Source organism: Lampetra planeri, chromosome 78, assembly GCF_965212315.1.
Source record: "Lampetra planeri chromosome 78, kcLamPlan1.2.h2, whole genome shotgun sequence".
Classification (NCBI taxonomy): domain Eukaryota; kingdom Metazoa; phylum Chordata; class Hyperoartia; order Petromyzontiformes; family Petromyzontidae; genus Lampetra; species Lampetra planeri.
The window spans coordinates 4,272,422-4,298,610 of record NC_136183.1 but is presented as its reverse complement, the minus strand read 5'-3'; the positions used below and the strand labels follow the sequence as shown (position 1 = coordinate 4,298,610).

The following is a 26,189-nucleotide window of genomic DNA, read 5'->3' as shown; positions in this document are numbered from 1 at the left end:
GTTGCCGCTGATGCAGCACTTCGCGGCGATGGCCGACGCTCCGCTCGCCTCCGACACCAGCCTACAGGACGCACACTCCCGCCTGGCGGAGTTGCTGCTCGCCGCCGCTGCAATTTTGGCGGAAATCTCCGTTCCAGCGGGCGGAGGGACGGCTGCGGGGTTGGAGGAGGGAGCGTGGCTGGAGGGATCCCGCCAGAAGGCGCTTTGCGCCAAAAGTTTTGAAGTTGGCGCCGTTTTTGAGGGTCCGCCATCAATTTGCGGGAAGCGCGGACACTACGTGGCCGGAGATCTCCACTCAGCGCAGCCCGCGTCATCGGCGCGCGCCGGAGCTCTCCATTATACGCCTGCAGACGGAGCCGACATTTTCTACAACCACAGCGGCGCGCGGGAAAATCGTTACGACGACGACCGGGTCCTCCAACAACGATTGCCCGCGCTGTCGGCGTTCAAGGCAGACGGGGGCGACTGGGGAGCCTTCCAACGAAGGTTCCTCGCACATCAAGAAATGTCGGGGTGGTCCGACACCACTGCCCTGCGCGCGCTGCCAGCGATGCTCGACGACGACGCGCTTGCAGCCTTCACATCTGCCCCAAGGTCGTCCCGCTCAACGCTCCAGGCCGCGCTACACCTAATGGCTAAGGTGTTCGGGCCGCCCTCGACCTGTCGCCACCATTTCTACGATCGGCGAAAGGTGGTTGGAGAAACAACGCTCGCCTATCGCACGGCGCTGCTCGCCCTGGCGGACGCAGCTTTTCCCCGCATGGACAAGGAGGGGAAGGACGCCATGGTGACGGAGCAGCTGCTGGCGTTGGCTCACGACTTGGGAGTCCCCATCAATGTGGCGGACGAAATGGACATCTGTTCCCTGGGGGTCGCCACGAGTATTCACGCATACGAAGTCCTCAAGCGCAAGCCGACGGTCATCTGCGCATCGGCGGGGAACGCGGCACCGGCCGCCACGGTCGCCGAGCCTCAGCCTGCTGCGGCTCGGGAGGAGGCCTTCACCGTATCGAGACCGGGGGAGTGGAGAACGGGAGGTCGTTCGCCCACACGTTCATCCCGCAAGCTGGAGCAACCGAAACCTACGACGTCCCTCGTCGTCTGCTACAACTGCGGCCTTCGGGGTCACGTCGCGTCCGGGTGCCGGGCTCCGCGTCAGCGCGCCACGGGATCACGTCCGGACGACGACCAGGGCCACAAGTCATCCCAGCTAAACCCGGCAAGTCGCGGCACCTCACACGCTCGGTCCACATACATGGCACGTTCGGGTCGCCGCTTGGCGGTGGGGGGACCGCGTATGGGCACCGGGGGTTCGGTTCGGCGAGGGGGGTTCGTACACGGCCCGAAAGCAGTCGAATGGTCCGAATTGGCCCACAGGATAGTGGCTGCGTCGGCCGGGTCGTCCGTGGTAACGGGGTTTATTGACGGGGTTGAGGTCCGGGTGCTTGTGGACACGGGTGCGTCGGCCACTATCATTTCGGACCTTATTTATAACATTCTTCCCGTCCAATGTCGACCCCTTCTGCCGGTGGACGTACCATTTTACGCGGCGAACGGGGGATCCTTGGGAATCATCGGCCAGATTCGGGCGTCTATTTGTATTGGCGATATCAAATTGGCGGGTCCTATTTTTGTATCATCATCGCTGGCCGTTCCTTGTTTACTAGGTACGGACTTTCTGTCTAAAATGCCCATCAAAATTCTCATAGATCAGGCCTGCATCGAGCTTCCATCGGGACGGCGGGTTGCGTTTTTGACGAGTCCTACTAAAATACGCACGGTTTGTGCGACGGTGCAGGCGTTGGCAACTCAGACTGTACGGGTGCCCCCGGGATCGCAAATGTTGGTACCCCTTCGGTTGAGAAAACCCCTCGGGGTGGATGCGGGGGCACAGGGAGTTCTGTTGGGGCCGTCTAACAGAGCCAAAGGGGGCCTCGACTTAGCGGTAGCTCAGACCATGGTGAGGGGGGACAGTGAGCCGTCCGTTATGGTCCTGAATACGGGGTCGCGGCCGGCCGTAATTACACAGGGAACGGTGCTGGCTCACGCCGCCCCGCTACCCGTCGAGGAACAGCTCGTTGCTCACGCGGATTCGAGTGTCGATACGCATCCTCAAAGTGAGGAGGGGACAGAGTGGTTGGACTCGTTGTGTGCCGGGTCTAGTAACTTGTCCAGTGTGCAGTTGGGAGCATTGCGGGGCTTGCTACTCGAGTTAGCTGACGTGTTTAGCAGACACAAGTACGATATTGGCTGCACAGACCTGTTGCGCCACCACATAGCTACGGGGGACGCGGCCCCTATTCGACAGAATCCCTTCCGGCTCAGCCCAGCCGAGAAGGAGCATGTGCAGTCGGCGGTTAATGACATGTTGGCGGCCGACATCATTTTGCCCTCTTCCAGTCCGTGGGGTGCTCCTATCGTCCTGGTTAAAAAACAGGACGGGTCCTTGCGCTTCTGTGTCGATTTCCGCCGCCTAAACAAAATCTCAATGGCCGATGCGTATCCGCTCCCCAGGATGGATGAGTCGCTGGATGCCTTGGCGGGAGCACAGTTTTTTTCGACGCTCGATCTGCTTTCGGGATTTTGGCAATTGCCCCTTGTTGTATACTAACCCCTTCTTCCAAAATTGATATTTTTATATATTATCTTTTTACTTGTTTTTTATAATGAATGAAAACACACCAAAGCGCAGCGAACTGCAAAACACCAGGTGTTGTTAAGTAATGAACTGGAGGAGGGCTAGGATGGCAGAATTTGCAACCTTGCTTCAAGGAAAGATAAGGCCTGATGAACGGGCACATGTCACCCGTGCAGGCGGCAGAGACAGTGGGAGAGTCAGCCAGACATAGTTAAGGCAAAAAGCCCAACCATCCTGCATGGTTTTAAAGTAACGTCAAAATTCGAAATTCAACAACAGAGTAGGCTAAATTATCGATCCTCGCGCTCGCTCAAATTGGAGACCAGGCTGCGAGCTACATCAATGAACCATTGCCCATTTGCTAATCCAATACTGAAGTCAAAACGAATTCTATGACCTCAGCACATGAGCGAATAATAGGGCAGTGTCAACTCAAAGGCAATTAAAGGAAGCAGAGGCGCCTTTGTCTAAATCACAACCACAGAAAGCCAGGAATCGTCACTGATTGTGTGTTTAGGGATTCCGAGCTAGTTGGAACACGTGCACACAGGGAGGAGGTAGAAATACGCCTTGTTCTCCTGCAGCTGAGGGAGCAAAGATAAACCCAAAAAGGCCAAGGAAGTGGGTCAGCTCAAGGCTGTGTGCACAGGGGAGGGAGCTGATTAATAACACTCCCAGAGCAGAAGGTTGGATGGCCACGAGAATAAGAGTGTTGTGTATCTCTCAAGGATGCAGACTCAGCTGAACAACAAGGCTGCGGGGGTCACCAGAAGTTCGCGTTCGCCTAGTTAAGACAAAAAGCTCAATTATTCTGTATTGCTATTAAAGTAACGTTAAAGTCGGAATTTAACAACAGGGTAGGCTAAAGTTATTGATATGAAATGTTATTTCCATACTTTAATACTTTCTACACAACTCGACCCGAAGCATATGCGGGATGAATCACCACCAGGTCGAATATAAAATACATAATAAAAGAGCGATGTTAAACCCAGGGTCGGAGAGAAAGGGAGATCCTGGCCGTCTTTGTATCCCCGCAGCGCGGGATAGGAGTGTGTATACGCTCGGGGAAACACCTCCACTTGAGTCAAGCACCACGATGGGAAACGACAGACCTTAGGTTACATACAGAATCATAACTGTGAAATGGTAAGGGACAAATGTTAAAACTTTTTAACCATTTCTTTGTGCGTCGGTGAGGGTCGGAGGGAGTGTTGCCCCTCCCTCCAGGTGGTGCAACACGGACAAAGACGCCTATGAGACGATTTGTAACGTCTGTGTTTTGGTTCATGAAGAAGGCCAGACAAGAGATAATATCGCACCCAGACAGAGAGACGACTTCGAGGCAATTTGTAACATCTGATTGTTTGCTCGTGGATTTTATGGAGGGAGTATGACAACGGAATATACCGTGGGTGATGCACACAAGGACATACGGACGTACGGACACACACATGGACACACCTACCTACGGACAGATCCTGACACAGCAAAAATCGAAAGAAACCCCGCCTTGTGGGCAGGATCCAAAGGGATTTTTCGGCATAAAAGAGAGGACCCTGAGCATTGGAGACCAGCTCGACCGGGAGGGTCGACTCAGGAGCGAGCTGCGACCAGCGGGTCGGCTCGACTCTTCAGCTCGTCTGGGACTCAGCCGAGTTCGATCGGCTCACCGGAGCCGGCTCTCGGGGCTCGACTCAAGCAGCTCCCCATCTCCTCTGCAGGCGGGCAAGACCCGCTTGACAGCTCAACTCGGCCTGCGTGGGTCAACCTCTGCCGAGTCGGAGGTCTCTGCTGCCGCCGGAGTGGTGAGGGTCGCGGTTTGGCGACGAGGCTCTGTGCTCACCCTGGTCGACGACCCAACACTGCACGCTGCGAGCGAGCTGTGGGCGCCACCTACCGACCGGGTTCCGAACTGCGACAGCGTATCAACGGGCATCCGAACCAGTTCACCACGGTGACAGGGGAGCGACTGATACGTATGACGCGCACCGCCCCCTCACCACACGACCACCAGGCGTCTGTTTGACATAAAGAACCGACTCCGAACACTGACTATTCAAGACAACTCTTACCACTCAAACACACTCGAACCCATAAGCCATCCGTGGCTGTGAAGGCATCACAACGAGACCGAGTGATGGCCATCCGTCGTTTATAAGTGTATTCGTAATTTTTATCTTTAATATTTAGTGGGCTGTACTCTTAATCGCATAAATTCCCAACAGATCCATCAATACGAATTGATTCTTGGCACCTCCTTCCGCCGAGCCACGCTCACGTGGGGAGTGGTGGCCCACCAGATCCTTATCAGGTGATCTGGTCCCCAATTAGTAAACTTGGTATAAGATAACGATCTTCGGAAAAGGAGCACCGTCGCAGGCCCTTACTCCGAGCCATTCTGTTGTCAGATAACCTGCCGATGTATCTGTTGAGATTGGTGCCTTTAAGAATAATAACTGTTTTTGATTGTGTTTTTTTTTCGCCGTATAATCTTTCAAGTATCTTTCAGTCATAATCGCCGCACGTACTCGCATCCTCTACAGAATATTCAACTGTCCCGTGACCCAAGGTGCTAACAACGTGATAAGGGTTGCGTATGATCAATAAGGAGTGCGGTACTGCGTGAACAATATTGAGTATAATCATTCATTAACGTTAAGGTTTTTCTTAGCATAGTATTTGCATATTTTAACGACTCTCTCTCTCACTAACAACCATCGCGTTATGCGGGATCCATGTGCCGTTGTCAAAGTGAAATCAGACAATCGTTGATGATACTGTATTGATGCCGTGTTGACGTTCCGGGATTGAGAGTTCGCATACTATATCATAGTTGAGGTTGAATTAGTAATAAATTGATTAATACAGAAGTGGTTGTGTGATTCTTTCCTGAAATCTATGCATAAGATCTGCTTCTGCGTTGAGATCTGAACTTGGTGACCTTAATAAACACACTAATACATACTCAGTAAATGTTAAAGCGATAACGGGGTGAACCGGGGACCTAAAATATAACCACGAATACCCACTCTGGGAATGTTAAAGCGAGAATGAGACGAACCTAGACAACGATGCCGAGTTAATCTAAGTTAATCTTGCATACTTACACCACACCTGCATAACTGCATACGATTAATTGCCTTATTCCGATCGATAACCCACCCTCGTCACCGAGGCGGGGTCTGGTTATCATAACCACTTGCATTATCATAATTACACCCACTCGCATAATTACTACGATTACCTCTCGAATTGGCATAATTAAATGTGCATAATTACATCAATTAACATATTTCCGGATAATTACACATTTGGCCAAATTTCATTTGATTATTATTATTTTCACTGAATATTCATAACCCACATATACAACATAATAATTTCACCCACGCACGCATACAACATAACAAATTTTGATAACCAACATATACAACACCCTCGATGACGAATCGAAACCAAAAACCGCTTTCCGGACACCGGGAGGCCTATTTGAATTCAACCGATTGCCCATGGGCTTACATTCCGCTCCCGCCACGTTCCAGAGGCTCATGGAATTGGTTTTGTCAGGCCTCCAATGGGACACCTGTTTGATTTACCTCGATGATATCATCGTTTTCAGCCGGACTTTTGAGGAGCACCTCCAGCGACTGAGAGCGGTGTTCCTCAGGATGCATTCCGCTAAGCTTAAATTTAAACCGGCTAAATGTTATCTGCTTCGGGAATCGGTCAGGTACTTGGGCCATATCGTTAGTCGTTCAGGGATCTCGACAGACCCTGCTAAGACGCACTGCGTCAGCTCATGGCCAACGCCAACCTCGGTCACTGAAGTCCGCAGCTTCATAGGATTCGCCTCCTATTACCGTCGTTTTGTCAAGCAGTTTGCCACCATAGCCAGGCCCCTGCACGCTTTGACGGCTAAAGGTGTGCGGTTTCGCTGGGGGCCGGAAGAGGAGGCTGCGTTCTGCTCCCTTCGTGACGCCTTGGTGCAGGCTCCCCCCTTGTGTTACCCCGATTTCACGCAACCGTTTTTGCTCGACACGGATGCCAGTAACACGGGTATCGGGGGAGTGCTCTCACAGGTGGTCGGGGGGGTCAAACGGGTGGTCGCCTACGGTAGCAGAGTTCTGTCCCCTGCGGAACAACGCTACTGCGTGACACGTCGTGAATTGCTGGCAATTGTTTTTTTATACAGCAATTCAGGCCGTATCTTTACGGCCGTCATTTTACGGTTCGTACGGACCATGCGGCTCTCCAATACGCTATGCGGGTGGCGCAGCCATCCGGCCAATTGTCCCCATGGTTGGAGGTCCTTCAGGACTACCAATTCACGACGATTTACCGCAAGGGATTGTGCCACTCGAATGCGGATGCCTTGTCGCGGTTGCCGCCGCGCACGGAATGCGCATGTCTGCTGGGATCGGCGCGGTGTAAACCCCCTGTCGCCGTTCCCGCGGAAGTTGTGCTCGCCGCCACTGATACTACGGGAGTCGACGCTCCCACGGGGAGGGACTCGCTGTTAGCGTTGCCTCTCATCGAGTGGGGCCATCTCCAAATGGTCGACAGCTCCCTACTCACGCTACGTCGGAAGGTTGACGCTCCCGAGGGGGGGGAAACGCGGGTCGGTTCCTGGGTGTGCAGACGGCCTCTTGATGAAGTGGGACAACATGTCCCGGCGTCACGCGCTCGTTGTGCCATTTGCTATGCGGGGTAGGGTCGTTCTGGCTGCTCATGAACGACTCATGCATCTGGGGTTTCACAAAACGCTCGCCCTAATCCAGCGAGACTATTATTGGCCGGGGATGGGCAACGACGTGGCGAACATTCTTAAGGGATGTGTAGGGTGCGCCCAAAGAAAACCGCCACCAATAGCGGCTAATCCACCGCTGCAATCCATTCAGGTTTCGCGCACAAACGAATTGGTTGCGTTAGACATCTTGGGGCCCTTTCCCGCTACACCTAGGGGAAATAAGTTCCTGCTGGTTGGCGTAGAGTACTTCACCCGCTGGCCCATGGCGTGGCCACTCGCCAACCAGTCGGCTGCGGCAGTGGCGGACGCCTTTGTCCAAGGTTATGTTTTGGACAAGGGCGCCCCCGAACGCTTGCTGATGGACCAAGGGAAGAATTTTTCGAGCGTTTTGTTGCGCGAGGTGTGCGACCTGTTGGGTACAAAGAAAGTGCGTACCTCCCCGTACCACCCGCAGACTGACGGAATGGTTGAACGTCTGAACAGGACGATTACGTCTATGCTGTGCCAACAGGTCTGCGACGATCAGGTTGATTGGGACTTACAGGTACCGGGGGTACTCACGGCCTATCGAATGGCCCCTCATGCGGCGACGGGGTTTTCCCCATTTTTTCTTATGTATGGGCGGGAGGCCGATCCGGCCATGGACGTCCAACTGGGGATTTCCCAGCCACGTGCAAAATCTAAATTGGCAGACCACATCAAGTTTAATATCGCCAAATTGGCTGAAGTGCGAGAGGCTGCGAGATTGAATTCGCGGTCTCGGCAGATCGCGAACGAGAGATTGCATGGACGGAGGGTGCATACGCACGATTGGAAACCAGGCGATAAGGCCTGGCTGCATTGTCCACATGCACCGTTGGCTACGTCCCCCAAATTGTTGAGACCATGGAGGGGACCGGTGGAAATTGTGCGGGTTGCACGACCCCAGAGTATACAGATTAAATGGGAAAAACGCCGTTGGTACGTGCACCCCTCCTGACTGAAACCCTACGCGGCACCGCGTGACCCCGTTTTGTGCCGTAACGACCGGGCGTGTGATGTGACCGTCGACTCGGGGAGGGATGTGTCGCAGGCTGATCCTCACGTGTCTCCACCTGACCCACCCCCAGGTGTCTCGGACCTGACGGCTGTTGACCGTTGGGAACCGGAACCCCGCGGCACACGCGGATCCCCGATGCCTGGCCCATGCCTTCCTGAACTGCCGGCACCACCGGACGGTCAACCGCGTCTGGTGCCGTACGACGGACCGGCAAGGCGGACTCGGGCTAGGACACAACACTTTTCATGAAAAAATTTTCAAACCCGAGCTCGCCGCCGTGTTCCCCCTCTGCCGGGGTAATGTCCCGTTCAAGGGACACTCGGAAAGAATGGGACGCTGCACGAGTCGAAATTTTTTTTTTTTTTCTGCATACACATTTATTGTTGTCACTCGCCGGATTGTACATATTGTTCTTGTTGTTGTGGTGGCATTTGCTGATTTTTGCGGATGGCGGTGTTCGTGTTGTGTTGTGTTGTTATGTTTGTTGTTGTGTTACGGGGCACACATGGGGGGAAAGGGGGTGTTGTTTATTTTTATAGCACCCGGGTCGGCTGCGAGCTATGTGGTAGGGGGTGATGTAGTGGTGGTGTTGACGTGCGCCGACAGTGATGGATCACGGGGCGGCACGGGGTGCGGGGTTGGGCACGCGATGTGGGCGTGGTGTGGACGCGCGCGCCGGGAGTGAGGGATTATGGGGCGGCGCGGCGTGGGTGGTGAGGCGCGCTGACACGAGGTGGGAAAAGAGGATCGTAGCCAGCGCCCAGTGATTGGTCAAATGGGATGGGTGCTCTCAGCGACGTCCGCAGGAGGGGCATAAAGGGTGACGCGTGAGAGCACTCGTGGTTGTTGTTAACCAGTTGAAGATTGAAGACGGAGTTGAAGAAGTAGTGCCCTGAGACCCCTAGTCCCGCCGTCCTTGTCAGGACCGGGGCCCTGTGTGGCTCGGAGGCGAGACCGTGGGACCCGTGGTCCGACGCCCATGTGGGTCGGGACTGTGGGACCCAGGGTCGAGACGGACACCCCGGCTGGGTGTGTTCCGAGAGGCTACGGGGCGTAAGAGCCCGTGCTGGTGTAGCCAGGAGAACCGTGTGGGTTAGGCTGGTGTTAGCCACCCGTGTAACTAAGTGGGTGTTGGTCACCCGTGTAACTATAGTTGGTGTTAGTCACCCGTGTAACTATAGTCGTTGAAATAAAAGAGTGTGTTACCCGTGAAGTCGTCTCCCGCCGAGTTACTACATTACACACACATACACATATGGTTAAACCCAAGATAGATCGTTAGCAGGCCAGCCAAAATGTTTGTAACCGGCGAAGATGTTCCATTAGGGGGGTGCATGCCTCGCAAGCGTAGAGAAGGGAGGGAATTACCGTGGCCGAGAAGACCTGGAGCTTCATGCGCAGCGAGAGATCAGGTAGCTTCCACACAGCGTAACGCAGCCGATGAAAAGAGAATAGCGCTCGACTGATTTGGAGTGAGACCTCTGCTGTTAAACCGGAGCCGGTCATGAGCACACTGGCCAGGTATGGGAATCTCTCCGATCTCTCCATAGCAGTGAACAGCAATCACCAGAGCATGGGCATACATAACATGGTTGAGCAATAGGGAGGCATCCCTTGACCGCACACGGGATTCGATCAGCCTCCCATTGTATCTGTACCTTATGGTAATTCCTCGGGTACAGCCATTGAAGGCTTCAAGAACTACGTGGTCAAAAGATATGTTAAATATTGTGTAGCCAGAGGACATCCCTGTGCACACCCCAAGGTGTAGAGCAGGGGTCCTCAAACTACGGCCCGCGGGCCACATGCGGCCCACCGAGGACATTTATCCGGCCCGCCGGGTGTTTTTGCCGCCGCTGCTTGTCTGTTACTTTTTTTCTACATGAGAAGGACGGTCATTGGTGGAAGAGGGAGAGGGGGTGGCCGCCGCCGAATGGCTGGCCGGTTGAAGCGCTGGATCATGGGAATTGTAGTCTGGCCGCAATCAAGCTTCAGGCGGTGGGAGGAACCGAACAGTGCAGCCGGACTACTACTCCCACCTCCCAGGACTCAGAGGAAGCCAGGGCATGTGGGAGGGGCCGGCTGCGCGGTGACTTGTGGGCAGTGAAAGCCGGAAGCTGGTTCATGGGAGAGAGAGCGCGGGAGACGTGACAGACTGAGCATCACAGTGCAGCCAGTCTTTTAGAGCAGAGGCAGCTTGGAGGAAGTTGGCAGCATCATTACCCCCCGAACGAAGAGGTTAGACAGATGACACCCACAACCCATGGTCACTAATTGGGCTGCGCTTGTGAGCACTAATTGGGCTGCGCTTGTGAGCACTAATTGGGCTGCGCTGGTGAGCACTCATTGGGCTGCGGTGGTAGGCACTGATTGAGCTGCGGCGGTGGGCACTGATTGAGCTGTGGCGGTGGGCACTCATTGCGCTGCGCTGGTGAATGGTTCAATGGGCCAATTGACTGGACTTGCCCCCCAGGCCTAAGGCTGCCAGCCCTCCCCTGGCTGCGCTTGACTGGCTCTCCCTCCCTCAGCTCCCTCACTTGCCCCTCGGCTCCACTCCCAGTGATATTCCTGTGTGTTGGGGATGTAGATCCCCAGCACACACACCGCTGAGTAAATGATAGAGGGGTAATAACAGAGTGATCTCTGATCTCTGGAGGGGCTGCCTGCTGTTTTCCCGTGCTGGTCAGTGACAGACAGCCGAGGAGTAGGAAACCCAATTTAAATGACAATAAGTGCATTTATATTCTGATTGCTATTCAGTTGTATGAGGTTATATGTTGTATGTTGTGAAAGCCCCGGTTCATACTGTTGCGATCTCTGAGCAGTGCGAGTTCAGCCATATGCTTGTATGGCTGAACTTGCATTAGATTCGGAAGAAAAAAGGCACATGTGCCTTCTTTTTTCCTGCAGTGGAATCGGATCGCATGGGTCTTCTCCCCCATGCGATCAGATTCCTATGCGAGTTCGCAGATCGCACTGTGATCTGTGAACAAAACTGCAGGTGTAATTAACTTTTTAATGGCACCCGCACCAGTGTGAGCCTGGGGTAAAAGCGGAGTTCCCCCAATCAGACTGCATTGATGGGCAGTGCAGTCTGTATGTCTCTGTGTGGGCAAAGTTATTGCTGGTATATTGTTTTTGTAGAGCTGTATATATATTGGTATTTTACTAATAGCAATTTTGACTCCCTAGGAAACAATGATGTCAAGAAAGAGAAAAATTGACTCGGAGTGTAGGATATTCAAAGAACAGTGGACTGATGATCTATTTTTTCATGCAGTACAAGGAAAGAGCTGTGTGTCTGATATGCCAGAATATAGTGTATATGTTCAAAGAATACAATTTACGTCGACACTATGAAACTCAACATAAAGATAAATATGATTGTTTGGTCGGAGAAGTGAGAAAAGATAAAATATTAAAACTGAAAAATACATTAACAACTCGGCAAAATACTTTTGTGAAGCAGAAGCAGCTAAATATTTCATCACTGCGAGCAAGTTTTCAAGTTGCCAAGCTAATAGCGTGCACTGGCAGACCATTCGTGGAGGGAGAATTTGTTAAAGAATGCCTTCTTTCTGTTGCCAAAGAGATGTGTCCAGAGAAGGCCGATTTATTTAGTACAGTGAGTCTTTCAGGACCTACAATTACACAGAGGATTGAAGAAATGGGAGACAATTTGCATCAGCATTTGCAAAACTTCACAAAAAAACTTTCCTATTTTTCCTTGGCACTCGACAAAAGCAATGATGTTCGTGATTCTGCACAACTTTTAATTTTTATTCGTGGGACGAATGACTATTTCGAAGTCACAGAAGAGCTTGCTGCACTGCAAAGCATCAAAGGAACAACTACAGGAGAGGATATCTATGTAAAGGTTTGCCAAACTGTGAATGGTTTGGAGCTGAATTGGGCTAAACTCGCCAGTGTGATAACTGATGGTGCTCCTAGCATGGTGGGGTCTAAGAAAGGAGTAATTGCTCGCATTAACCAAGAGATGGACAAACATAACCATTCTCATCCAATAGCCATACACTGCCTCATCCACCAACAAGTGCTGTGTAGTAAATCACTGAAGTGGGACTCTGTTATGAAAATTGTGGTATCTTGTGTTAACTTCATTAGAGCTCATGCACTAAACCACAGACAATTTCAGGAATTTCTGTCTGAGCTAAATGTTGACTATGAAGATGTTCTGTACCACACAGAAGTCCGTTGGCTGAGTCGAGGGAGAGTTTTGAAACGTTTCTATGACTTACTTCCACAGATTACAGCTTTTCTGCTTTCAAAAAACAAAGAAGTACCAGAGCTCAATGATGCAGAATGTAAATGGCACCTTGCCTTTCTGACAGATGTAACAGAGCTACTCAACAGTTTCAATGTGCAACTTCAAGGAAAGGGGAAGCTCATCTGTGATATACAATCACATGTCAAAGCATTTGAAGTAAAATTAGGCCTCCTCATCAAACAAGTGAAGGAGGAAAACTTCTGCCATCTCCCCACAACTCAAAATCTGTTAGCGGAAAAACCATTGGTTGCATTCCCAAACAAAACATGTGTGGATTCACTGGAAAAATTGCAAAAGGAGTTCCAATTTAGATTTAAAGAGCTTCATCTCCATGAACAGGACATACAGCTTTTCCGTAACCCATTTTCTATTGACATTGAAAATGTGGATACAATTTACCAAATGGAATTGGCTGAACTGCAGAATTGTGACTCTGAAAGACGCATTCAAGTCAAGCAGCCTTCATAATTGATATGCATCTCTCCCCTCTGAGACATATCCTCATCTCAGGAACCATGCACTCAAAATTGCAACCATCTTTGGCAGCACTTATGTCTATGAACAGACTTTTTCCAGAATGAAACATTTGAAATCTCCAACCAGATCTAGACTAACGGATGCACACTTGCATCACTTGTTACGACTAGCAGTGACAAATATGGAACCGGACATTGACCATCTCATTAGCCAAAAGCAGGCCCATAGTTCCCATTGAAATACTGGCAAGTTTGTTGATTTAACCTTGCTTGTTCTTCATTTTTAATATTGTATTTGTTCCCGTTTTGTTTCTTCACTTCAAAATAAGATATATGCAGTGTGCATAGGAATTTGTTCATAGTTTTTTTTAACTATAGTCCGGCCCTCCAACGGTCTGAGGGACAGTGAACTTGGCCCCCTGTTTAAAAAGTTTGAGGACCCCTGATCTAACCTAAAAGTCTCATTTTTTGTCTGTTTCTGTCCGTCCGTCCGTCTTCGTACGCTCGCGGGGGATTTGGCTCTCGGACCGTGGGGTTTGTCGGAACATTTTTTTGCCGGGAGGCACGCCCCGAGCCCCGCGGTGGGAATAGGCATTTCCGTTTTTCGTCCCTAAACTTTAAAGCGGTTTAATTATTGATGTAGCGCGATTTTTATTTATTTATTTAGCACGCCGTTGCGCATGCGCGAAGCGCTGACCAAGGGTTGCCCCTGGCAACGGGCAGCGCGCCATTTCTCACCCGCGTTAAAAATATGCGCACACATTTACACGCGACGCTGAGGTAAATACATCAAAGTTTCACGTCCTCTTCTCTCTCCCCCCCACCCCAATGTGTGCAATTACTATTATAGGGTCGGTAGATGATAAAATTATAGAGATTAGATAGTTTTATTCTAGCGCGGGGCGGTGGTGGTAGCGGCCCAGCCCCCAGCCTCGCCCGGCTGGGCAATCTAGGCGAGGCCAGAGGCTCTGCACGGGACTAGGCCTCGACACCCCACTCTTGTTAGAGTCGATATACCCAGCGTTGCCTGGGGGAAAATACATTTAAAAACTTTTGAAAACTTTAAAACATAACATAGCAATGAAAATAAAACTCAGTTAATTGAAATAAACCCGAGCGCGCCACGAATATTTTTTTAAATATAGACTGTACAAATAGTTATTAAGCTGGGTGAGTGTACTGGCAGTCAGTAATGTAGACTGTAGCCTGGTTATTAAGTAAAGTGAGTGTACTGGCAGTCTATAATGCAGACTGTAGCCTGGTTATTAAGCTGGGTGAGTGTACTGGCAGTCTATAATGTAGACTGTACAAATAGTTATTAAGCTGGGTTAGTGTACTGGCAGTCAGTAATGTAGACTGTAGCCTGGTTATTAAGTAAAGTAGCAGGTACCACCACAGTCAGTATGCACTGCTGTACTCATAGCAGGTACCACCACAGCAGTATGCACTGCTGTAATCATAGCAGCTACCACCACAGTATGCACTGCTGTCGTGAAAGCAGGTACCACCAGTCAGTATGCACAGCTGTAGTCATAGGATACCACCACAATCAGTATCCACTGCTGTAATCATAGCAGGTACCACCATAGTCAGTATGCACTGCTGTAGTGATAGCAGGTACCACCTCAGCCGGTATGCACTGCTGTAGTGATAGTAGATACTGCTATCGAGTTGGTAGATACTGCTATATAGAGTTAGTAGATACTAAAACAGTCAGTATATACCACTACAGTCAGCCAATACTGCTACAGTCAGTATATACTACTATACAGTCAGTACATACTAGTACGGTGAGTAGCTATTAAAGTCCGTAGATACTACAATAGAGAGTAGATCTTGCTATAGAGTTAGTAGTTACTACTATAGTCAGTGGATACTACTATAGTCAGTGGATACTACTATACAGTTAGTTGTTACTACTATAGAGTCGGTAGATACTACTGTAGGCCCAGTAGATACTACTACGGTCAGTCGTTACTACAATCAGTAAATAATACTCCAGTCAGTAGCTACTATTGGCTCAGTAGATACTACTGTACAGTCAGTAGATACAACTACAGAGTCAATAGATACTACTTCCTCTGTTGTATGTAGGGTGGTGTAAATATAATTTTTGAGGGGGGGTGTCCACAATTTTCGGAAACCTTTTACATCAACTATTTACCCCACAATTTCTACAACATTTTGGACTTTTACAAGCTTCTTCTAATTTTGTTGGTGGAGAAATGTACAAACGGCCCACCGGGCTTTCACAATACCTTAGTATCTGTGTGTGTATATGTAAGGTTTTTAAGAGACAACAAACTCCGTGATAAGAAGGCTCAGCTAATCGAGTCTCTCACCTTTCTGAAGAGATGCCGCGACTCTAAGGTAATACCAATCTCATTTACTCTAACTTCTGCTGCTGTAACTCATTCCACAAGTAGTGACTAATTCCATGCCTGCATTTCCATAAATATGCTAAATTCCTCTTGATATGCAAATCCCTTTGTCAAGGCGCTCTTCCCCCTCCAACCCAGCTTAAATATACGCTGCCAAGCCTGGTGGTGTTCATTCAGACGCTGTCTTTCCGACAGACCTGTTCTTCACCTGAAGACGGCTGCTTGCGTTGTGGCTGAAACGTCGTGAGAATTCCCTTATACGTGACTTTACCGAAAGAACCAAGAAGATGAATCCCTGCAGTCATGAAAGCTTTAAATCGAAATTTTTAAGAGAAGTTTTTAAAGATATTTTTCACCCGGGCAACGCCGGGTACTTACCGCTAGTACCTAATAAATGAAACTGAAAACATAGTCTGGAACAAGCGTCGTGGTGATGTCACCGCCACTTCGTGGCGAATGACAGTTGTCTTCTTTTGGCTTCCGAGGTGCTGCGTTCCTTGGAACGAAAATACCTCAGGTCCCCAGCAGGGGCGCTGGGTCAGCGTGTGTGTTGAGCACACGGCGCTCTCTGCTGCTTCGTCAGTCTCTCCACCGCTGAGGTGATTGCCGAGTCGGCACGCTGGTCACTGTTGGCAGTGCCCGTGTTGGCAGGGATGATGGGTCCGGCTCCGTCTGCGTCGATGTGCGCGATCATCCCGTCACCAGAAACCACTCGCACCAGACATTGTTGATCCTTGTAGACTGTGGAGCGACTTGGAGAGACAGCGCCTGTCGTCTCCACCCCCCCGCCCCCTCTTCAAGAGAGTCCTCTTCCAGTTGTTGTATATGTTGGGTGTGAAAATTTTGATATGTTGTATGCGTGCGTGGGTGAAATTATTATGTTGTATATGTGGGTTATGAATATTCAGTGAAAATAATAATAATCAAATGAAATTTGGCCAAATGTGTAATTATCCGGAAATATATTAATTTATGTAATTATGCACATTTAATTATGCCAATTCGAGAGGTAATCGTAGTAATTATGCGAGTGGGTGTAATTATGATAATGCAAGTCGTTATGATAACCAGACCCCGCCTCGGTGACGAGGGTGGGTTATCGATCGGAATAAGGCAATTAATCGTATGCAGTTATGCAGGTGTGGTGTAAGTATACAAGATTAACTTAGATTAACTCGGCATCGTTGTCTAGGTTCGTCTTATTCTCGCTTATCTTTAGGTCCCCGGTTCACCCCGTTATCGCTTTAACATTTATTGAGTATGTGTTAGTGTGTTTATTAAGGTCACCAAGTTCAGATCTCAACGCAGAAGCAGATCTTATGCATAGACTTCAGGAAAGAATCACACAACCACTTCTGTATTAATCAATTTATTACTAATTCAACCTTAACTATGATATAGTATGCGAACTCTCAATCCCGGAACGTCAACACGGCATCAATACAGTATCATCAATGATTGTCTGATTTCACTTTGACAACGGCACATGGATCCCGCGTAACGCGATGGTTGTTAGTGAGAGAGAGTCGTTAAAACATGCAAATACTATGCTAAGAAAACCTTAACGTTAATGAATGATTATACTTGAAAGATTATACGGCGATAAAAACACAATCAAAAACAGTTATTATTCTTAAAGGCACCAATCTCAACAGATACATCGGCAGGTTATCTGACAACAGAATGGCTCGGAGTAAGGACCTGCGACGGCGCTCCTTTTCCGAAGATCGTTATCTTATACAGAGTTTACTAATTGGGGACCAGATCACCTGATAAGGATCTGGTGGGCCACCACTCCCCACGTGAGCGTTGCTCGGCGGAAGGAGGTGCCAAGAATCAATTCGTATTGATGGATCTGTTGGGAATTTATGCGATTAAGAGTACAGCCCACTAAATATTAAAGATAAAAATTACGAATACTCTTATAAATGACGGATGGCCATCACTCGGTCGTTGGGATGCCTTCACAGCCACGGACGGCTTATGGGTTCGAGTGTGTTTGAGTGGTAAGAGTGGTCTTGAATAGTCAATGTTCGGAGTCGGTTCTTTATGTCAAACAGACGCCTGGGGTTCGTGTGGTGAGGGGGCGGTGCGCGTCATACGTATTAGTCGCTCCTCTGTCACCGTGGTGAATTGGTTGGATGCCTGTTGATACGCTGTCGTAGTTCGGAACCCGGTCGGTAGGTGGCGCCCACAGCTCGCTCGCAGCGTCGTCGCCAAACCGCGATTCTCGCGGCAGCAGGGAAACCGACTCGGCAGAGGTTGGCCTGTCGCGGCCGAGTTGAGCTGTCAAGCGGGTCTTGCCCGCCTGCAGAGGAGACGGGGAGCCGCTTGAGTCGAGCCCCGAGAGCCGTCTGAACTCGGCTGAGTCCCAGAAGCTGAAGAGTCGAGCCGACCCGTTAGTCGCAGCTCGCCCTTGAGTCGACCCGCTCGGTCGAGCTGAAGATGAGTCGAGCCGACCCGCTCGGCCGAGCTCGCTCCGGAGCCGACCCGCTGGTCGAACTCGTGATGAGTTGACTCCCCTGGTCGAACTCGGCTGATGAGTCGAGCCGACCCTTCCGGTCGAGCTCGCTCATGAGTCGACCCGTTGGTCGCACTCGTGATGAGTTGACTCCCCTGGTCGAACTGGTTTCCAATGCTCAGGGTCCTTTCTTTTATGCCGAAAAATCCCTTTGGGTCCTGCCCACAAGGCGGGGTTTTCTTTTGATTTACTGTGTCAGGATTTGTCCGTGTGTAGGTGTGTTCATGTGTGTGTCCTTACGTCCGTGTGTCCTTGTGTGCATCACCCATGGTATTTTCCGTTGTCATACTCTCTCCATAAAATCCATGAGCAAACAATCAGATGTTACAAATTGCCTCGAAGTCGTCTCTCTGTCTGGGTGCACGACCTGGAGGGAGGGGCACACTCCCTCCGACCCTCACAGACGCACACAGACATGGTTAAAAAGTTTTAAATTAACATTTGTCCCTTACCATTTCCCAGTTATGATTCTGTATGTAGCCTAAGGTGTGTCGTTTCCCATCGTGGTGCTTGACCCAAGTGGAGGTGCCTCCCCGAGCACATACACACTCCCATCCCGCGCTGCGGGGATACAAAGACGGCCGGGATCTCCCTTTCTCTCCGACCCTGGGTTTAACATCGCTCTTTTATTATGTATTTTATTTCGACCTGGTGGTGATTTATCCCGCTATCCTGGCTTTTCATAAGTTTTACTTTTGTCTTTCATGCATAGGCTTATTATTATTAATTTATTTCCGATATCTTAGGTTAAGGGGTAAGTTTCTTGATCCTAGGAATTCGTATTCCTTGGTGTCTGCATGGTTATATAAGCGGAATATAGTTGACGGTGAATAGCGTTAACATTGATGTTATGTACGATATTATGTATTGTGATGTCATTAACTTAACTTGTTGGTCAGGCTTCACTGACATGAAGTTGCATTTCATAGCCTCGCAGGTTTTTGCCTCACTCTGTCTCTGCTCGCCGTTGTTGTTGCTGTCCAGCTGACGCCGTTAACTCAAGGCCTCATTAATTTCCGTCACTCCTTGTAGGTGAGGGCGGTTGAACCTTGGAGTCAGTTCTGGTTTTTGTCTGCTTGCTTTTTCTGATGTCCCCTGACCCCGGGAGTTATCATTCCTACTTTTATGGCCTGTCGAAGCCCGACTCGCTGTTGCTGGCTGGTGTGTTGTTCCCGGCTTTTTGCTTACGTTTGCAGTTCGCCGTGCTCTTAATTTCCTTCCCTCTTCAACCTTATATCGACTATTCGCTCCTGTCTGGGTGCGATTCAATTTTGACTTAGGAAGGTTCTGATTGTCATATGCTTTGGGTCGAGTTGTATTTTAAAGTATGGAAATAACATTTCATATTGACTTAATGATGGTGATGGTTCAGTAGGCGTAACTTGTGGCCTGGTTTAATTGGAGTGGGTGTGAATATCAATAACTTTAGCCTACCCTGTTGTTAAATTCTGACTTTAACGTTACTTTAATAGCAATACAGAATAATTGAGCTTTTCGACTTAACTAGGCGAACGCGAACTTTTGGTGACCTCCGCAGCCTTGTTATTCAGCTGAGTCTGCATCCTTGATATACAACGCTCTTATTCGTCTCACTGTGGTCATCCAACCTTCTGCTCTGGGAGTGTTATTCTTAATTTCAGGTCAAAGGCCCCCTCACGTTCAGACGCGCAGGGTTGTTAATCAGCTCCCTCCCCTGTGCACACAGCGTTGCTGACCCACTTCATTTGACCACTCACCCTGGATTTAATAATTTAATTCCTTAAAACCATGCAGGATGGTTGGCTTTTTGCCTTAATTATGTCTGGCTGACTCTCCCACTGTCTCTGCCGCCTGCACGGGTGACATATGCCCGTTCATCAGGCCCCCTCCTTCCTTGAAGCAAGGTTGCAAATTCTGTCATCCTAGCCCTCCTCCAGTTCATTACTTAACAACACCTGGTTTTTGCAGCCTGCTGCTTTTTGGGGTGTTTTCATTCATTATATATCAAGTAAAAAGATAATATATAAAAATATCAAGTTTGGAAGAAGGCTTAGGATACAACATTCCGCCCTTTTAAAAATGGCCAGTGGTCAAATGGCCACGGGTTATTTTTAAAAAAATGTATACCCTTCTTCCATCATGAACCATCGATTGTCCTCAAGTTTTGCTGCTATTTCCTTACAACGCGCGCGTACGTGTCACAACTTAACATGATTATATGTGACAAGAGAGGAAAAACATTTTTTTTCTAAAGGAAGGTAAAACGATAAGGAAGGGAGAAATTATTCTATTGACTACGTGTTATAGGAGATATCGTTAAAAAGATAGTTTCTACGGTTATTCTTGGGTGGCATCATCAGGCCTTGGCTCCCTTCTAGCTTGGCAAGGTACGTTAGCAGGAGCGTGAGCAGGAGGGCTGCCATTCCCTGGAAAACATGTTACACATTATCGTAGTGTGATATGCCCATTAGTTTAGTTCCCCCCCCCTTTTCCACCTTTATTCCTCATCTTGCTCCACCAGCACAGGGTACGGTTTGATTTGGTTGATGTGCACCCACTTGTATTGCTGCTCTCTTCCTGTCTTTGTGATTTTTAGCTGATATACTACTGGGGACATTTTGTCAACCACCTCGTGTGGTCCTGTCCAGGCAGGTAGGAATTTCCTGCACTTCTGTTTTCTTTTCTCGTAATTGAGGTACCACACCTGGTCTCCTAGCTGGTATTCTGCGTGGCTGGCTTTTTGGTCATAGTATGCTTTGCTCCCCTGAGCCTCTACTTGCAACTGGTCCCTGACCATAGCGAACGTGCTCTGTAGGTGACTATTGAGTCCCGTCAGGTATTCAGTTGGCGTCATTGCCGTCGGGGTCTCGTCCTCCGCTGGGACATATAACAGGTGTACTGGGAGGGTCATTAGCCTCCCTGTCATGATCTCGAAGGGTGTCCTGCCTGTAGCTCGGTTGGGTGTGGCTCGCATGGCCATCAAGACTAGGGGTAGTTTCGTATCCCAGTCGCGGCCCGTGGTAGACACATATTTCTTTAGGAGGCTCACGATGGTCCTGTTGGCTCTTTCCACCTGTCCTGAGGATTGTGGATGGTATGCGACATGTAATTGTCTTTTTACTCCCAACATCTTCCACACTTCTGTGATGACCTCGGCTGTGAAGTGGCTTCCTTTGTCTGAATCGATCGTTGACGGTAGGCCCCATCTACTGAATATTTGGTTGATCAGTAGGATAGCGGTCGTTTCCGCGGTGTTGTTGGGTGCTGGTAAACACTCTGTCCATTTAGAGAATGCACAGGTCACAGTTAGCATGTACTTGTTCCCTTTGGTTGATCGGTTGACAGGTCCTATCCAGTCGATTTGTAGGTTGGACCAAGGATAATCTGTTCCCCTCCTCTGTAGGGGTGCCCTATGCTGTGAGGTCGTTGGCTGGTACTTACAACACACGAGACAGTTGGACACATGTTTGTGTATGTCTTCCCCCATTTTTGGCCAGTAGGCCACCTGTCGCAGCATCTGTCCCGTATTCACCTCGCATCGGTGGCCGCTGCACGGTTCATTGTGGGCGTGTTGTAACATTATTTCTCGATTTGGAGAGGGGACTACCCATCTAGGTCGACCGTCTTTTTCGTTTGTATATACCAGTAGCCCTTTTCGCATTGAGAACCTTTTGATTTGGCTATGCATGATCTCGAGCTCTTTATTGTCATTCAAGTTGTCAGTAGTGATTGGTTTTCCTGCTGGATCTTGGATATGATCGGCGAGTGTCTTTAGTGTTTCGTCCTCTTGTTGCATTCTGATCAGGTCTTCGGAAGGCTGGGCACTGTTCAATTGGGCTCTGGTTCCAGCTTCTGCCGGGTTCTTCCCACTTCTTGTGACCAGTCTTATCACGGCGATGTCTTGGTTCGTCGACTCTTGTTGTCCGTCTCTGTCGGTTTGGTCTTCTAGCTTCCACGGGGTGCCTTCCAGGCTTCCCACTTTTGCTATGGCATCTGCTTGGTCGTTCCCAGTTTTCTCTTGACCAGGTATCTTGGAGTGCCCTTTGACTTTCTTCCAAAATATCTTCATATCCTTGTTCTGAACCATCTTATCTATGGCCTCGAATAGTTCTCGATGGTGAATTGGTCTATTCCTATGGTTCTTCATCCCGTTTTTTTTCCATATGGGTAGGTGGTGCAGGAAGCTGTGCTGTACGTAGTTGGAATCAGTGCACACCACCATGGTCCGTATTTGGTTATCGGATGCCATTTGGACAGCGATGTATACCCCGACCAACTCTGCATACTGGTTTGACTTTGGTCCCAGCTGAAATCCCTCTTGAATCCCTGTGAGTGGGCCAGTTTCCCAAATGACTCCTGACCCAGCGTGAAGCTTGTTCTCCTTCATCTTGGAGCATCCATCGATGTATACCACTGGTAGGTCGGCACATGTTTCCTTCCTGAAGGGCAAGTACCTGTTGTCCTCCGGAGGTATCTTTACGTCCTCTGCTTCTACGCTGTCAAAGGTACAATCATGTAAATCGGCAAGACCTTGGGCCATTGGACTTTTCTTGTTTTTTGCGTATTTCACTGTGATTGGTAGGCCTTGGAGTGTCAGTGCCCAGCTGGCTATTCGGCTGCTGGTTACGCGGCCCTCTCGAATCTTCTTACTGTTGAGGTATGCCAAGGATTCATGATTCGTTTCCAGGATGATCTTCTCTCCGTTCAACAAGTTCCGAAAATGTTGTATGGCCCAGATGTTTCCAAATATCGCCTTCTCACACTCGGAGAACTTCATCTCCACTCCCCGGAGGGCTTTGCTGGCATAGGCAATAACTCGTTTCTCTGCTTCCTGTCTCTGATACAGTACCGAGCTGATACTATGATCTGAGTATGCGGTCTCCAGGTAGTATTCTTTCCCTTTCTCTGGGTATGCTAGGCAGGATGCCTCTGTGATCTGTCGTTTTAATTCTTTTTCTGCGGCTTCCTGTTCCTGTCCCCACTCCCATGGTTCGTCTTTTTGCAGTAGTTTGACTAAGGGTCGAACGATTCCTGCGTAGTCGTCCACGAACTGTCGCAGGTAGTTGCAAATCCCTAAGAAGCTCCGAAGGGTCGTGACTGTGGTGGGCGATTTGAGTGCGAGGAGGGCTTCAAGTCTTTTGGTTTGGGGTAACATTCCCTCAGTGCCGACCTGGAGCCCGAGGTAGTCCACCCTTTTGCGTGCCCACTGTCCTTTTTGTATTGAAATCTTTGCGCCTGCTTCCTTTAACTGCTCGAGGGTATGCTGGAGGCTCTCGAGGTGTTCTTCCCAGGAGGAGTCCTTGACCAGTATATCGTCGACATAGACGATGGTACCTCGCTCTTTTGCGTCGTCCATTGCCTTGTGTAGGAATATGTTAAAGTCCGCAGGTGAATTTGAGTATCCAAATGGACATCGGTTCCAAGTATACTGTATTCCATTGAATGTAAATGCCAACTTGTATTGATCCGCTTCTTTCACGGGCATGGTCCAGAAGCCATTTGATAGATCCATGGTGGTGAGAATTTTTGCGCCTTTTATTTGGTTGAGATTCTGGTCGATTTCTGCCATTGGCCATCGAGATAGGGGAACCGTTTTGTTGAGTTGCCTATAGTCGATGGTGAGTCGCCACTTGCCTGTGGGTTTCAATACAGGCCAAATCGGTGAGTTGTAGGTTGAGTTGCATTCTCGAATTATATTCTTCTTGAGTAGGTTCTCCAAGGTTTCTTGGATTGATTCGTAGGCAGCCAGTGGAACCTTGTATTGTTTCACATATACCGCTGGCGCTCCTTCCAGTGTGGGAATAGATACCACGTGTAGGTCGGTTTTGCCGCAATCATAGGGGTCTTCTGAGAACAGGGAGTGGTATTTGTGGAGCAGTTGACGAAGCTCATTTCGTTGAGTGTCGTTCTCGAGGGCGTCTGCTGCTTCAATTTGTTCGATTTGTTCTTCTATTAGGGAGACTCCTTGTCCTGGGTCTGGGTCCAAGGCCTTCGTGGTTTCGGGCGGCTCGGTTGAAAGTTCCTTTTGCGTTACTATCGGTTGAGTTGCCTTGGCTTCATCCGAGGGTAATACGCTCTTGCCCTCGTGTTCTCCTTCATCAGTTTGCAGTTCGTCGGTTTGGCCTCCAGGGGGCGGTATATACTCCATGAGGGGACGGTCATTTGGTGATACTGACTCTAAGTCGGCTTCCTTTCGGTCTTCTCTCAGTCTGTTAGTCATTAGCTGAGTGATCCGAACTCCTGCTGGGAGCTCGTCTTCGTTCCTGGTTGTCGTTGATAGGTCGTTGAGCTCTTGTGTTATCACTTGGATTCCCGTGGAGTCTCTCATAACGTCTTCATCTTCTGAGTCCCTCTGTTGCTCCGGCATTGACTGTGCCCAAATTTGTCGGGATTCAAGGTTCATAATGGGTTTCAGGCGATTCAGTAGTTCTATCCCAATGATCAACTCTTTTCCGGGGCTCCGTACGACATATAGGGGATGGTTCATGTTGATTTTGTTGAACGTCAACTTCGTCATAACTTTGCCCAATGGTCGCATGTGGGTCCCTTCACATCCTGAGTAGGTAAGGTTACTTGGCATCATCTGTAGTGTTTCATTCTTCCTCTGGAGGGCAGTCTGGAGTTCGTCAAATAATTCTCTGGATATCATGGATATTTCTGCTCCAGTATCACAAAGGCCCTGGCTGGTCAGGGTATCTTGCAGTATTACTTCCACGTGGACTCGTCCGACTGGTCCTACGGGAATCAATTCCCCCAGATGGTACCCTTTTCCCTCTGGTACCACTTCGGTGATTGCTTCGGGGCTTCTTGTCTTCCCTACGTTCACTTGGGCTACCTTTGCGCTGGGTGTGTCCTCCTCCTGTGTGGGTATAGTTGGTATTCTTCCCTTTGCTATTTGCATGGGAGTCTTCATACTCCCTAGGAGCTCTTTTCCCATCCTAATGTGGTGAGCATATCGATTCCTGTTAGCTAACGGTGGTCTATGCTCTATTGTTAGTGGAGGCGGCAGTGGGGGACGATATGGTGACTGGTTTAATGGGCGTCGGCCTCCGCGGGGTAGGTATGGCCCGTCACTCGCTCTTCCTCCTCCATAATTCCAGCCTCCGCCCTCTCCTGCATTCCATGGTGGTGGCGGCTGTGGGTGCCAGGTTCCCCTTGACTCGTCCCTCCCCCCACGTGGAACGTGGTTCAGCGTGTTGTAGACAGGTGTTGATTCTATTGGGTTAGGCGCCCTCTCCTGGGGGAATTCATGTCCACCCCGTGTGGCGCTAATATTATTCCTTGGAGATTCGCTTCCCTCCAGATCGAGGCATTCTTTATCTCTGGTGACGATGTGGGTTTTGGCTATGCTAGTGGTTTTCCGTCCGTTCACCCAGGCCGTGTGGGCCTTGCTTTCAATCTGGCGTAGGGAGGCAGTCTCGGGGTCCAACATCATTCCTACTATTCTCACTATTTCAGGTCTCAATGATTGAAAGAACATCACTTTTAAAACTGTCTTATCTCCCTGGGCATTGTCCCCGTCTCCTGCGTAATATGCTTTCTTAAGGCGTAGGAGATAATCTCGTGGGTCTTCGTCTACTCGCTGGGTCATCAACTTTGCCGCGTTCAATCCTTCGGATAGTGTGAAGTATTCCCCAAATCTCTTAACTACTGCTCGGCTCAATTGTTTAAAGTCACTCTTCACCCTATTTGGCAGGGAGGCTACCCATGGTCTGGCGGGTTCATGTAGGCTCCTTGATAATAAACATGCCTTTTCTGCTGATTTACCCAGACCCCGGATCTTAGCCTCCTGTTCTACCGTAGCTATGTAAGTGTGTATGTCCCTGTTCTTGTTATGTGGATCGAAGTAGGGAATTCTCACGAGTGCTTTGTCCATTAGTTTTAGTGTCTTACTGTTAAAAGTGTGTTGTTCGTCATCAGTGGTGTCGGTTCCTGAGGAGTGCTCACTTGAGCTACCCTTGTCTCCACTATCCCTGTTGTCATGTTTCCCGTGTCTGTGTCTCTTGTTTTCCTTATGTGGGTCTTGTGATTCGTGTTTGTGGGTTGGTGTGCGTGATCTCCTTGAGCGGTGTCTATGTGGTGAGTGTTTTTGTCCTTGACCTTCATGCTGCCTACTA

General features: G+C 49.6%; 1 protein-coding gene across 1 annotated transcript in view; it reads left to right on the top strand.

Annotated features, from left to right (window-relative positions):
* The window catches only part of LOC144738160 (uncharacterized), a 443,570-nt gene that overhangs the window by 326,617 nt on the left and 90,764 nt on the right, over positions 1-26,189 (top strand). The gene's annotated exons all lie outside the window — the stretch shown is intronic.